Source organism: Harmonia axyridis, chromosome 2 (genome assembly GCF_914767665.1).
Source record: "Harmonia axyridis chromosome 2, icHarAxyr1.1, whole genome shotgun sequence".
In the NCBI taxonomy this organism is placed as follows: Eukaryota; Metazoa; Arthropoda; class Insecta; order Coleoptera; family Coccinellidae; genus Harmonia; species Harmonia axyridis.
This window is the reverse complement of record NC_059502.1, coordinates 20,899,480-20,913,317: the sequence shown is the minus strand read 5'-3', so window position 1 is coordinate 20,913,317 and position 13,838 is coordinate 20,899,480. Positions and strand designations below refer to the sequence as shown.

The window sequence follows — 13,838 nt, the reverse complement described above, 5'->3', positions numbered from 1 at the left end:
CAGATATTGAAATAATCATCAGCTGCCTTAGTCCACTCCTGGACATAGACCTCCCCTTTTGTCTTCCTCATTCTTCTGCCCTTAGAAGAATTTAGAGGCCTATGTTCAGGAGTGAACTATGAGAGTCCAAGTTGGACCATGTTGGAAAGAAATGAATGAGAGGAGCTTAGGAGAGGTTCTCTTTCCTACTAGGGCATTGGGCATTTCTTTCCTTGTAGATTTTTATGTCTATTCAGCAACTTTGTGGTCTGCCTTTACTCCGTTGTTGTATTCTCGGTCTCCATTCTAACAAATGTTTAGTCCACTTATTTCCTTGATCTCTTTGGCGACGTATCCAGTCCAGCTACACTTAAGTCTGGCAATCTCGTTATAATGAAAATTTAAAAACTTGAAAACATAATTTTTCTTAAGCTTAGTGGAAGAGACCGAAGCCCATGTCATCATCTGACTCTGATTCTGTAGGTTGTTCCTTCTTCTACTCTTCTTTCTTTTCTGTCTTCGACTTTCGTTTGTCTTCTTATGTCTTGATTTCTATATCTCGAAATGAGATATTGAAATACTTTCGTATAATATATGTAATCGTACAGAACAGAATCCGCTCCTTGGCCAAGTAATTTGTCAGAGGTGCATAGTGATATAACCTAGAATTTCAACTGTTACCAGGTCTACACTGCACATTGTTTATTCATCGAAAAAATCTTGGGAAACGGACTAAATAGTTTCTTCAAATTTTTCATCTTACTCCGCGTAGGATAAGGTGATGAAACGAATGAAGAGTTAAGTAAAGAACCTTAGGTAAATGAGTATAATTCACTTGACTTGTAGGTAATTCTAGTATTTAGTATTCGGATTTCAGGTTTTACCATGCGTTAGTTGTTAACTTCTCAATATAATGTATTTGATTGTCTTTCCATAAAAAATATTCTGATCGAAAATACAGTTCCCATATCCAATAAAGAGGCTGTTTCATTTTTTTTTCACATGCTGGATTTCCAGTAATTTCTAGTTCCTTAAATATATAATTGTTTTGTCCTTTAAATTTCATTCCTATACAGTGTGAGATCTCTATATTTCACTTCCAAATTATTCGTACTTCAATAATAAAATAGTCTTATAGCGTTGAGTATTTTAGGGACATGATATTTTTGAATATCGCATAATCCCATAAATTAAAAATGTTCCATTTCTCTTCCTATTGTCACTACAATCTCACTGTTTCAAAACAAATGTTGAAACCTGCTAGCATTTTCATTGTTTAGTGCAATATTCATTAACGGTAATGATGTATACTTCAATTACTTCTACCAGTATTCTGTGAATATTCGGGTCAAACTATAAGAAAATTTTCAGCACATGGTAATTCTATTGAACTCAGGATTAATAGAGTTTGAGTTTAGATATTTAATTTAGAGGATAATAATATGCATCTTCTTTCTTGAAGTGAACAATCATAATCTTCTGGAACGGGACAAAACCGATATTACAAGCTCAATTTCCTGTTTTATTATGAGAGGTCTTCTGTTTGTTCTATCGGAAAATAATTATTCTTCTTGTGTACCGGAACCCTAAAATTCAGTTGGCAATGGTGCATATGCGTTGAATCCGTTAGAGATTCAGATCGAAAGCGATGAATTTTTTGATCCGTGATAACATAATAGAAATAGTATTCAATTACTTCCTCAAGTTATTGATGTCCATTTGAAATGTTCGTCATCTTATATTATGATTTGGGCTATTCGAATGTGTCTCTGTTTTGAACAAAAAGTATTTTTGACCAAATGTGTAAAAATATAGCAACAGAAAGAAGGCAGGCAAATTTTTGTGGATTTTGGGAATACTTTTCTGAGAAATTAGGACAGCACTAACTTGAAGTCATTAATGTGCCAATTACGCTGTTAAAGGCCACAGAACTGTATATAGGTACAAACAGAGGGTGCATTGAACGCATGAATTGCGTTATTATTGTTTCAAATGAAATTCTCGGCGTTCAGACAATTTTTCAATTCTGGAAAAAGTACCTCCCCGAGCAGGGCTCGAACCCGCAACCTCTGAATTACATGTCCGATGCTCTAGCCGTTGAGCCACCGGGGAAGCAAGGAGTATTAACACTCAATTCTGGGATTAGTGGTTCCTCGTTGCGAAGAATCTCCAGCTTCCCCGGTAGCTCAACGGCTAGAGCATCGGACATGTAATTCGAAGGTTGCGGGTTCGAGCCCCGCTTGGGGAGGTACTTTTTCCAGAATTGAAAAATTGTCTGAACGCCGTGAATTTCATTTGATAAACAATAATAACGCAATTCATGCGTTCAATGCACCCTCTGTTTGTACCTATATACAGTTCTGTGGCCTTTAACAGCGTAATTGGCACATTAATGACTTCAAGTTAGTGCTGTCCTAATTTCTCAGAATCCACAAAAATTTGCCTGCCTTCTTTCTGTTGCTATATTTTTACACATTTGGTCAAAAATACTTTTTGTTCAAAACAGAGATACATTCGAATAGCTCAAATCATAATATAAGATAGCGAACATTTCAAATGGACATCAATAACTTGAGGAAGTAATTGAATACTATTTCTATTATGATATCACGGATCAAAAACTTCATTGTTTTCGATCTGAACCTCTAACGGATTCAACGCATATGCACCATTGCCAACTGAATTTTAGGGTTCCGGTACACAAGAAAAATAATTATTTTCCGATAGAAAAGGTAGTTTTTCCAGAATTGAAAAGTTGTCTGAACGCCATGAATTTGATTTGATATTTATGAATATAAAGACGTGAAACCATTATTTAGTTATTATTGTTACTTTATATTCACTTGCAAAATCTCAACTATGTTGGATTTATTGTCACTAAAAATCAGGTTTATTCAAATGTTCTGCTTCAGTTTTTTATGGTTCTTTTTACGCTATCAATACAAAATTCATGCAGAAAGCATGAGATTGTTTTTTCCTGGAAAGTTTTGTAGGACTTTCGGTTCGAAAATTATCCAGAAATCTGTAATGCCATTTCACCTAAATAGAAAATCGATAACTAAAGACCTTTGATAGCATTTGATTGAGAATCTCCTCCGTTTGGAGTTTGGAAATCAACAAATCAACTTGTTGGCAATTAAAATTTCGGAAACTATATAATATAGAAATGTATTTATAACAATGTGCCCCACACCTAAAAGTGTCGGAGGTAGATTCAAGAACTTATTAGTTGTAATCATTATGGGATGTGAGTTTTGCTGCTCTATAATGCCAAGGTTACATGATGAATCGATCCGTTCACTTACGTAAATACGGATTTGCCAACAACGCTGTGTCTATCGAAATGCTAGTTTTTCATAGTGCCAGTCAGCTAAATTAGATTTCCCATCAAGCTTATTGGGTGTGAATGTACTTTAATGTTTAATGTCCAGGCGAAAAATTGTTCGAAGAAATGTTCTGAAAAGTAGCGCATTATCTTTTGTTTAGGGTTATATCTGAATGAAATTTCGCAATCAAGTAACAGGGTGTAGAGTGCTTTTTGAAACTACAGTAAGTTAATATGATCTTGATTTTTTAATCTGCGGGTCAAGTGCCTGAATCAAATAGGAATAATTCCATAAATAGCGTACTCTTAATAATGATACAATAAAAGCGAGTTTGTAGGAGTGACGTTTTGTGATTTTGATGTTCAAAAGAAGTATTCTTCTGCTCGTAATGATTCGTTTGATTTTTTCGAAGTAGAACAATATATACATGGTCCTCAACAGCTTTTAAAGCTGCCGAACCAGACTTCTTAAAAATTTCGTTTGAAAACAGACAGTTTATCTTATCTAGGTGTAACTTTGCTTCTGCCGTTTTGGAATAGATGGCTGTAGCGGTAAGTGGTAGTCGAAATAAATAGATTAGCAGATGTCATACAATAAGCTTAGGTATTTTTAAACATAACGCCATCGAAATATAAGTCGATTTGTGTCTGCATCATAAAGTTATTCTCGATTAAACATGTCAGCGTACGAGCGAAATTCTCGTCATTTGCGGGAGGTTTTAATTTTCTGCTTTAATATGAAGAAATCTGCGACTACGGCTCGTCGAATGCTCTCAAATAATACCTATGGTGAAGCCGCTATTAGTGAAAGAATGTGCCGAGAGTGGTTCCAACGCTTCAAGAATGGTGATTTTGACGTCGAAGACCAGCATGACAGTGAAAGAGAGATGCTTTTCGAAGATGCAGAATTGGAGGCATTACTTGGTCAAGACTCGTATCGAACGCAACAAGAATAGGCAGGATCATTGGGAGTGACGCAAGTTGGGTGCCGTACGAGTTGAAGCCGAGATATGTTGAACGGCGTTTGTTTGCTTGTGAACAGCTGCTTGTGAGGCAAAGACGGAAGGGATTTCTGCATCGCATTGTGACTGGAGACGAAAAATGGGTTCATTACGATCATTTCAAGCGCAGAAAATCATGGGGATATGCCGACCATGCTTCTGCGTCGACGGCAAAACCGAATATTCACGGTTCCAAGGTCATGCTCAGTATTTGGTGGGACCAGTTCGGCGTAGTGTATTATGAATTTTCAAAACACACTGAAACAATCACAGGCGATCGTTATCGAAAGCAATTAATGCGTTTGAGCCGACCATTGAAAGACAAACGGCCGCAATACAACGAGAGACATGATAACATTAAGTGAGTTTACGCATGACAATGCTCGACCCCATGTTGTGAAAGCGGTCAAAACATATTTGGAAACTTTGAAATGGGAACTGGGAAGTCCTATTCCACCAGCCGTTGCCCTTTGGGACTATCACTTGTTTCGACCAATGACTCACGGCCTGCCTGACCAGCAGTTCCGGTCTTATGAAAAAGTAGAAAATTGGATCGATTCGATGACCAGTTTCTTCAACCCGGGATTCGTACGCTGCCCGAAAGATGGGAGAAAGTAATGGCCAGCGATGGACAATACTTTGAATCTTAAATGTATAACCAGTTGTTTACAATAAAGCCTCGAATTTCGGAAAAAAAAACGGCGGAAGCAAAGTTGTACGCTTATGTTTATAATTATGTATTTTTCGCAATTAATGGCGAAATAAACCTTTCCCCAATAGTAGATATATTTTACTTCGAGTAAAATGTTTGAAAACGTCAATGAGTTTTAAAAAGTGATACTTAATATGTCAAAATTATAAAAAAGACTTCTGTTGTTTCTATTTCAAATTTTCGGGGCTCTGATTAACAACAACGCGACCAGTCTTGGGAATTTCCAATCCAGCAAATTGGGATAACAGTTATCGACCATACATGTGTCTTCATCTAGAATCCCAAGATAACGATACTAACAATATTGGAATCTTCCACAACATCATTATATCTATTATGTGCGGGTTCATTATTTGTATCAGAATCAGGTTATTCAATTCATTAATCAGAATATGACTACTCAAATTAGTTGTCAGTAGTTTTGGGAATTGATATTCCTAATTGCCCGTTCGAATTTCTAATCGTGGCAAGAAGCGAGTCATTATAACGATTTAATCGCGATAAGAAAATCGATTGTTGAAAAGTGAGTCTCATCAGAAGTCAATCATTTCAGACCTTCGGGGTTCGATTATTGCAGGACAAAGAGAAAACATGTTTCAGTTACGGTGGGTTCGAAATGTTATTTGAAAGTAGTTCTTCAATCAAGAAACGGAAACTTTTTTGTTGTGGCAGCTCTATCTGTTGATCTGTCTGGTTTTTACTACTGAACGGAATACGTAATTTGTAAAATCCTGTTTCACTGATAAATGCATCACAACTCGTTTAAATCCTAAAAAATAATGCAATCAGTTGAAGGTCTTATGGTTTTATCTTCTGTTCCGACTCGTGACTGTTAAGAGGGATCACCTCCACGTGATTGCTCGGTTCAAAACACAATTAAATTTATTTATTATTAAAAATCGCCGTTTTTTATGGGGTTTCTACATAATTTCTTTAAATAATGATTTACATTGCAGTAGTTCAATATTTTTAATTTGCGAATAAGAACAATTATAATTTTTGTGACTTTTTGTTTTCCGCAAAAGAATTGATGATATGGTGTTTCAAAGAGCACTGACGTATCGCAAAATATTTCTTGAAAAACCATTACAAAAGAGACAAAATTTCGATTTTGTGAAAATTTCTAATAAGACTCGTAAAGTACTTCCTTTCGACGAAAGTTGGAACTATTGTAATGCTCCTAACTTCTGCTGATCATTCGATCGTTCTGGAAACACCGCACATTATTTTTGTCTCCTTCTCTTGACAAATGTTGACAGATCACGAGAATGTTACGTTTTGATGTTCCATCTTAAGTATATCAATAAAGCGAAAGATTTTAATTGCGCTTCATTGTAGCTGTCATAATGATGACATTGATTATGTCGCGATAGATGAAACGCAAATATAGTATACGAACATGGTCTTATATCAGACGAACAATCATTATTTCAAATGGTCTTATATCATTTCGTCCCGATAATTTCGAAACAACGAATTTCAAAATTTTATGTTGACCGCGTTCAAGGACAAGAACAAATTCAAGAATAATATTGGAAAAACTGAATATATCAGTGATTACAGATCAGACCAAGGATCAGACGAAGTTAAGATATTGTCTGGATAGACAAAATAACAATTACAAGCTTGGTGCAAAGTTTTGTGTTGGTGTCGTTATCAGAAATTCCAGCAAAATATCGAAAACATTCGATCAACATTTCCTTTAAAACATATCAAACTTATTTGAAATTCAGTTTGCATATGTGAAATAATTTCTCACATCAATTATTTCAGACCTCAAATCAGTTGAACAAAACTGGCAGCAAGGCCTTTAACTAACAAACTATAACAAGTATAAAAATATTGAAAAATAAACAAACCAATAAATTATTCGTAAATCAACTTAACTTATTTTCTGTTCTCAAAATAAACTCTTGAATTGTAAAACGCAGTCCTTTTATTACCCCTCAATAATGTGTTTGGTACGTTGTTAAACGTTTGTACACTTGGCAATTGGCAAGTTTTGTGACTTATTCTGGAATTTCTTTTTCTCAGGTTATATTCATGATAGGCTGATATTCTGCTTCATGTTCATATCTAATTTCAAAAGAATCGTATCATTAGGACCTAAAAGTCCCTGAGGCCAAATCAGTTTTTAGTGTTTTCACTTCAGAGATCATACCGTGCTTTCCGCTATGTCATTTTACAAATTTTGTTTTATATTCTGGTTCCAACGAAAGGAATCTAATTGATAATATAACATAGGGAATTGGCGTCAATTGTTTTGAAAATGACAAAGATTGTGTAATTTTTTTTATTTATAAATTAAATATGGTATTAACTCTAGTAATGTCAAACTTGTATTTTTCACTATAACAGAAATCTATTTCAATTCGTCATAATCCCAAAATTGATATGATTATTAAACTTCTTAACGGTCAAAAATAAACTGTTTAAAAAGAAGATTGTCTTACACAACTCGATCTGTACTCAATCATAACGAATTCGAAGAAGTAATACGTACATGAACGGTGTAATTACTCAATTATTGTATTTATCGTTGTAAAAACAGTATTGTTCATAGAAACAGTAACTCGGCTCATAAATAATGACATGATGTTAGTTATGAACAGAATAATTTTTTAAACTAATAAACACTTCACTTGTTCTGCATACCGCCAGGCGGAAGTTCTTTGAATGTTAAGGAACGCGACGAAGACATCACATAATGATTTATTTGCCTTTGAAAAATTGTATAAATTGTCTACAATGGTTAATTAATGCAGAGTCTATATTCCATCCTGTTGATGAACCTGATTGTGCGACACATAATAGCGTTTCTTCGAAATTAAAAGTGTTTCATGCAATATACCAGTCACAATCATGGGCGCCCGCAGGGGGGGGCCAGGGGGGGCCATGCCCCCCCCTGAGATTTTGAATACCTCATTTTTCAGCACAACACCCTCAATATTACTTTCTCAATCCAAAGGGCAAGGAAAAAAGGAAAGTAATGGATTCATAACAATTTTCCAGTTTTCAATGGAATTACTATAAATACATCCATAATATACTATACACATATCCATAATCGGCAGAGGTATTTTTTTAATTGAAAACTTTTTTAGACGCGTTGAGAACTTCTTGGGTGGAGAAAAATCGTGGAACCGAAAGCAATCCAAGCGTGTCAATTAAAAAAAAAATCCATCTTATATATACTCTCCTATTGTCTTTAATAGATGAAGGTAAGAAAAAAAGTATTGGAGAAAATAGAAAAAAAAATTTACAGATTATAAAAACAATAGTTTTTTGCGGAACTCAAGATATGCCTATACGAGAGAGCAACAAGAACTCTGGAAATTTTAGTGATCTTTTGAAATTCAGAGTAGACGTTGGAGATAAAGATTTAGAGATCCATTCATTCAACGCAGCTGGTTTGAATTTGGACAAACTTGTAGCACAAGGTTATGATGGAGGCTCAACGATGGCGGGTGAAATTCTCAGGGTTCAAAATATCATAAGAGACAAGTACAAGACAGCAATTTATTTCCGTTGTGCCTCCACTAGGTTGAATTTAGTAATAAATGACATCAGTAAAATAACTGAGATTCGTAATAGCATTGGCACCGTTAATGACATTATAGTCTTTTTTCGAGAGAGAAATCTGATTCCAAATATTCCTTTGTTTTTTGAAACTCGTTGGTCAGCTAAATATAAATCTCTGCGGGTTTTCGCTGAAAACTTCAATACTATTTTCAAAACTGTTTTTGCTATAAAATCTGGAGAAATCTCAATAAATTCTTCATCAACAAAAAGAGCTGCTCAGTTATGGGCTGCAATAAACTCTTTCACTTTTGTGATTTGTTTAACGGTAGCAAGTAAATATTCAAATATATTGGAACCAATAGCAAATACACTACACATTTTTATTAATTTTGTAGATTTTCACCGTCATATAAATTTGATTATAGAAATATGTGGAAAACATCGCTCAGATGATGCATGCTTTACAGAATTTTTTTCCAAAGCATCAACTATTGCTCAGAGTCTCAAACCACGAATTCGCGGTAGACAAATATACAGATCTAATTATGAAGCAGATTCAGCTGAAGATTACTTCGAAAAATCTATATTCATCCCATATTTAGATCATTTGATTTCAGCCCTTGAAACGATATTCTCGAAAGAACTTGTAATGCTTTTTTCTTTCTTCAATTTTTTTCCAAAGAATTCAAAATTACTAGATATTGAAAATTTTGCATCTAAGGTCGGCAATATGTATAACATTGAAAATTTCGAAAGTGAATTGAACATTTGGAATGAGTATTTATCTAAATCACAAATGGATGAAAACATAAAAATTGAAGATCTTATCGGACAATGTAAATTTTCTCCTGCTATCGAAGAATGCCTTATTCTTCTCCTTACATTTCCATGTACTACTCGTGCTATAGAGCGTAGTTTCAGCGCAGAATTAAATTTTAGATCAGAATAAAATATGCCTACTCTGTTGTATAGCGATTAAGTATTTTGTCTTCAGAATTAATATTGTTTTTATGTGTTGTTTTTTGCAATTTATGATTTGTTGATTTTGATAATATACTTGTTTGTTGTTTTTACATTCTGGAGCAATTATGTGCTATTTTGAATCATATTTTAGTATCATGTTTTAAAATCCATTGTTTGCGTCATTCACTGTATATTTCAAGATTTATTATTATTCTTTTATTATTCTTATGAACATAGTTTTATAGAGCATATATGTATATATTTTTTATTTCGTTATTACTCGTTGTTTTTTCTTTATTTATCAGCAATTATAATAATTATTTCATGTCGTTCTCCATATTTTTATATTTATCTTCTTGTAAATTGTTCCATTCAATTTGACTCTTTTTGAAAAGGGTTACCGTATTATTTTACATCCCCCTATGTTGTTGATGTTTAAAAAAAATGTTGAAGTGGAAAACTTCATAATTTTTATTTTGCACTGTCCTCCCCCCACTTATGAATATAAATACAGAAATAGAAAGAAACGGAATACTAATATCATGAACGCCTTACCAATTTTCAATAATTTTCATTTTTTGCCCCCCCTGAGAAAAATTTCTGCGGGCGCCCATGGTCACAATTGTTTTTTCAATGAATGTGGGTTTATTATATTCAATACTAGGATCTCTGATTTGTTTGGGAAAACACATTTCTTATGTGTTTTTCTTATGTTCTCATGTTCTTCGTGTTTTGTGAGATTATTTTGTAGTTTGCCTGAATACAATTTATCGCAATATGAACATCTGATTTCATATATTGTTCAATATCGGTTGCAATACTGTAAACTAGCCTTGTATTTCTTCTGGGTTTTGTGGATTCTTTTGGTTGGAATTTTCCTTTTATGTATTCTTTCAAAAATTCACTTGAACGACTAATTTTATTGGACTTTATTACTTTTTTTATTTGGAAAAAGATGGAAAAAAATTTCGTGTGCTGATAAATTATTGCTTTTTGAAGGGAAAAATTACAGTTGAAGCAAAATTTTGGCTTGATGTAAAGTTTTCGGGGTCTGCACCAACTATCATTGATTGGTATGCTTATAGTTTAAACAAGGTGAAATGGGCACCGAAGACGGCGAATGCAGTGGACGCCCAAAAGAGGCTGTCACCGACGAAAAATTAGAAAAAGCTCACAAAATATTTTTGAATGACCGTAAACTGAAATTGATCGAGATAGCAGACATTGTGAAGATACCATCTGAACGTGTAAATCATTTCATTCACGAATATTTGTACATGAGAAAGCTGTGTGCAAAATGAGTGCCGCGCGAGCTCACAATCGATCAAAAACAACAACGTGTCAATGATTCTGAGTAGTGTTTGAAGCTGTTTAAGTGCAATAAACCTGAATTTTTGCATCGATATGTGACAATGGATGAAACATGGCTCCATCATTTCACTCTGGAATTCAATCGACAGTCAGCTGAGAGGACTGCACACAATGAACCGAATCCATAGCGAGGAAAAACACAACAGTCAGCTGGCAAGGTTATGGCATCCAGTATTCTGGGATGCGCAATGCATAACAATCATTGATTACCTCCAAAAGGCCAGACCATCAACAGCGATTATTATATAGCGTTATTGGATCGTTTCAAGGATGAAATCGTTAAAAAACGACCCCATTTGAAGGAAAAAAAAGGTGCTGTTTCATCAACACAATGCGCCGTGTCACAAATCAATGAAAACAATGTCAAAATTGCATGAATTTGGCTTGGAATTGCATCGACTTGCCCACCGTATTCGCAAGATCTGGTCCCCAGCGACTTTTTCCTGTACTCAGACCTCAAAAGAATGCTCGCTGGAAAAAAATTTTGCGCCAATCAAGAAGTAATCGCCGAAACTGAGGCGATCGAGGTATCGAAAAGTTGGAAGATCGCTATAATCGCTGTATCGCCCTCGAAGGCAACTGTTGAATAATAAAATCGAATTTTTCCAAATAAAAATGTGTTTTAGTATGGAAGCCCGGGGACTTCATTCAATTGGCTTGTTAGACTGAAATAGAGAAAATTATATTCTATAACTATGAAAGCCTCAATGAATTTGTGAAATTTACAGATATTTCAGAGCTTTATTCAAAATATACTTTTATGGTCAATTAGATATAGTGCATAGATTTATGGTTCATCTTTTCTGTTTTCGTTGATTTATCATTCTTTGGACCATGTGTTTTTCAATACCTCTTTTCAGGCGCAAGAAAAATACCCTTATCCTCTTTATCAAACTCTTCCTTGTCCGACAAAAATGACCACTCTGCTCACTTCACTAAATTGTACTTCCTAGTCGCTATAAAAACACGAGAATCGTAACTGATAAAATAAATGTTTTTTTTTTTGTTTCAGGTAAGTTCCAGTCGTTACACTTCCCGTTGCTCCCACGAGGTGAGTTTTTCCGCCACTTTGCGCAATCCCAAACCGCCCGCGAACACCTGGAAGAGGCGGCAAGCGAGCGGAAATAAGTTGATATCTCCGCGTACGAGTGCGTGCAATTGTCTACCGCAAACAATGCAGCCGGTGCAATCAAGGAAGCCGACCAGACGGGGATAAAGGGCGACTGTGGCGTAATCGGTATCCGCACATCCGCGACAGGGCATCTATAGGGTTTCCGGACACGTGTCACTTGCCACTTCCGGAATTCGTCGGCGGTGTCGGGAAATCCGTACGGAGTGTTCGTAAACGTAGTCGTTCGGGGAAATGCAGTTTGGGCAACGATTTCTTTATGAGAGATAAAAGTGATGTAAATTATTTCGAGGATAGGTCTAAAATTCTAGGAAAGCGAGTGAATTCGCAAAGTTGAAACGTTTCCTGTCAATTGTCATGTATCCTCTATCATTTTCGGAAAACAGAAGTCGATGTTTCGATAATTAAATCTAAAATTTCATGATTTGTAATTGATTTTTTCGATTTGATACTTGTTAGGAGTTTATGTATCTGAACATACCAACGAACAGTTATCACAATCATAAAATATCAAGTTTAGTTATTGAAACACCGAATTTTAATGTCTTTCGATGATCTAACATTCTAGTCACAGACCACTACAATGAGTTCGAAATTGCGGTTCTTTCTTGGTTCAAGTTCTTCTTCGATAACTCTTTGAGTTTTCATTTAAGGTATCGGGTTTGCTTAAATAACCCTCCTCTTTTTACACTTAGAATTGATTGAAAGAATGAAACATGTAGGCCGTAATTTGAAAATCTTGAGTTTTGTTGAATAAGGGTTGTCCTAATTCATAATCTTCTCATAAACACCCAGAATGATTTTGGACTTGGATCAAACCGCAAACAGTCCCGCGTTGAAAAAACTGATCATCTTTAGAAGCGATCCACTAATCGATCTAATTCTTTTTCTTCATAAGACCAGAAAGTGCTGGTAAGCAAGGCCGTGTGCCATTGATCGAATCAAGTGATAGCCGAGGGAGCAACGCCTGTAGAATATGGCGGGCGAGGTAGGACTTCCCATTTCAACGTTTTCAATGTCTTGACCACTTTCGCAACATGGGGCCGAGCATTGTCATGCTATAAAATCACTTTATCATGTCCTTCGTTGTATTGCGGCTGTTTGTCTTTCAATGCTCGGCTCAAACGCATTAATTGCGTTCGATAACGATCGCCTGTGATTGTTTCAGTCGGTTTTACCAACTAATAATTCACTACCCCGAGCTGGCCCCACCAAATACTGAGCATGACCTTGGAAGCGTGAATATTCGGTTTGGCCGTCGAAGTGGAAGCATGGCCGGGATAACCTTATGATTTTCTGCACTTGGGATTATCGTAATGAACCCATTTTTCGTCTTCAGTCACAATGCGATGCAGAAATCTTTTTCGTCTTTGCCTTGCAAGAAGCTGTTCACAAGCAAACAAACGCCGTTTAACATCTCTCGGCTTCAACTCGTACGACACCCAATTTCCATATTTCTGAATCATTTCTATGACTTTCAGGCGTTTTGAATTGGCTTGTTGTCTCACTCCCGCTGATTCTGCCAATTCTTGTTGCGTTTGACACGGGTCTTCAACAAGTAATGCCTACAACTATGCTTCTTCGAAAACCTTTACTCTCTGCATCGTTCTTTCACTGATAGCGGCCTCACCTTGGTATTTGAGAGCATTGGATGAGCCTTAGATGCAGATTTCTTCATGCATACACAAATCAACTAATATTTCGATGGCGTTATGTTTAAAAATTCCTAAGCTTATTGTATGGCATCTACGATCTATTAATTTCGACTACCACTCACTGCTACAGCCATCTATTGCAAAACAGCGGAAGCAAAGTTATACACCTAATATGAACGAA

General features: G+C 35.6%; 1 protein-coding gene and 1 non-coding gene across 6 annotated transcripts in view; both read left to right on the top strand.

The window, feature by feature from the left end:
• Positions 1–13,838, top strand: part of LOC123673676 (serine/threonine-protein kinase tricornered) — a 185,229-nt gene that overhangs the window by 77,026 nt on the left and 94,365 nt on the right. The window lies entirely within an intron of this gene.
• On the top strand, positions 2,155–2,227 carry Trnat-ugu. Its single transcript has one exon. It is a non-coding gene; the product is annotated as a tRNA-Thr (tRNA).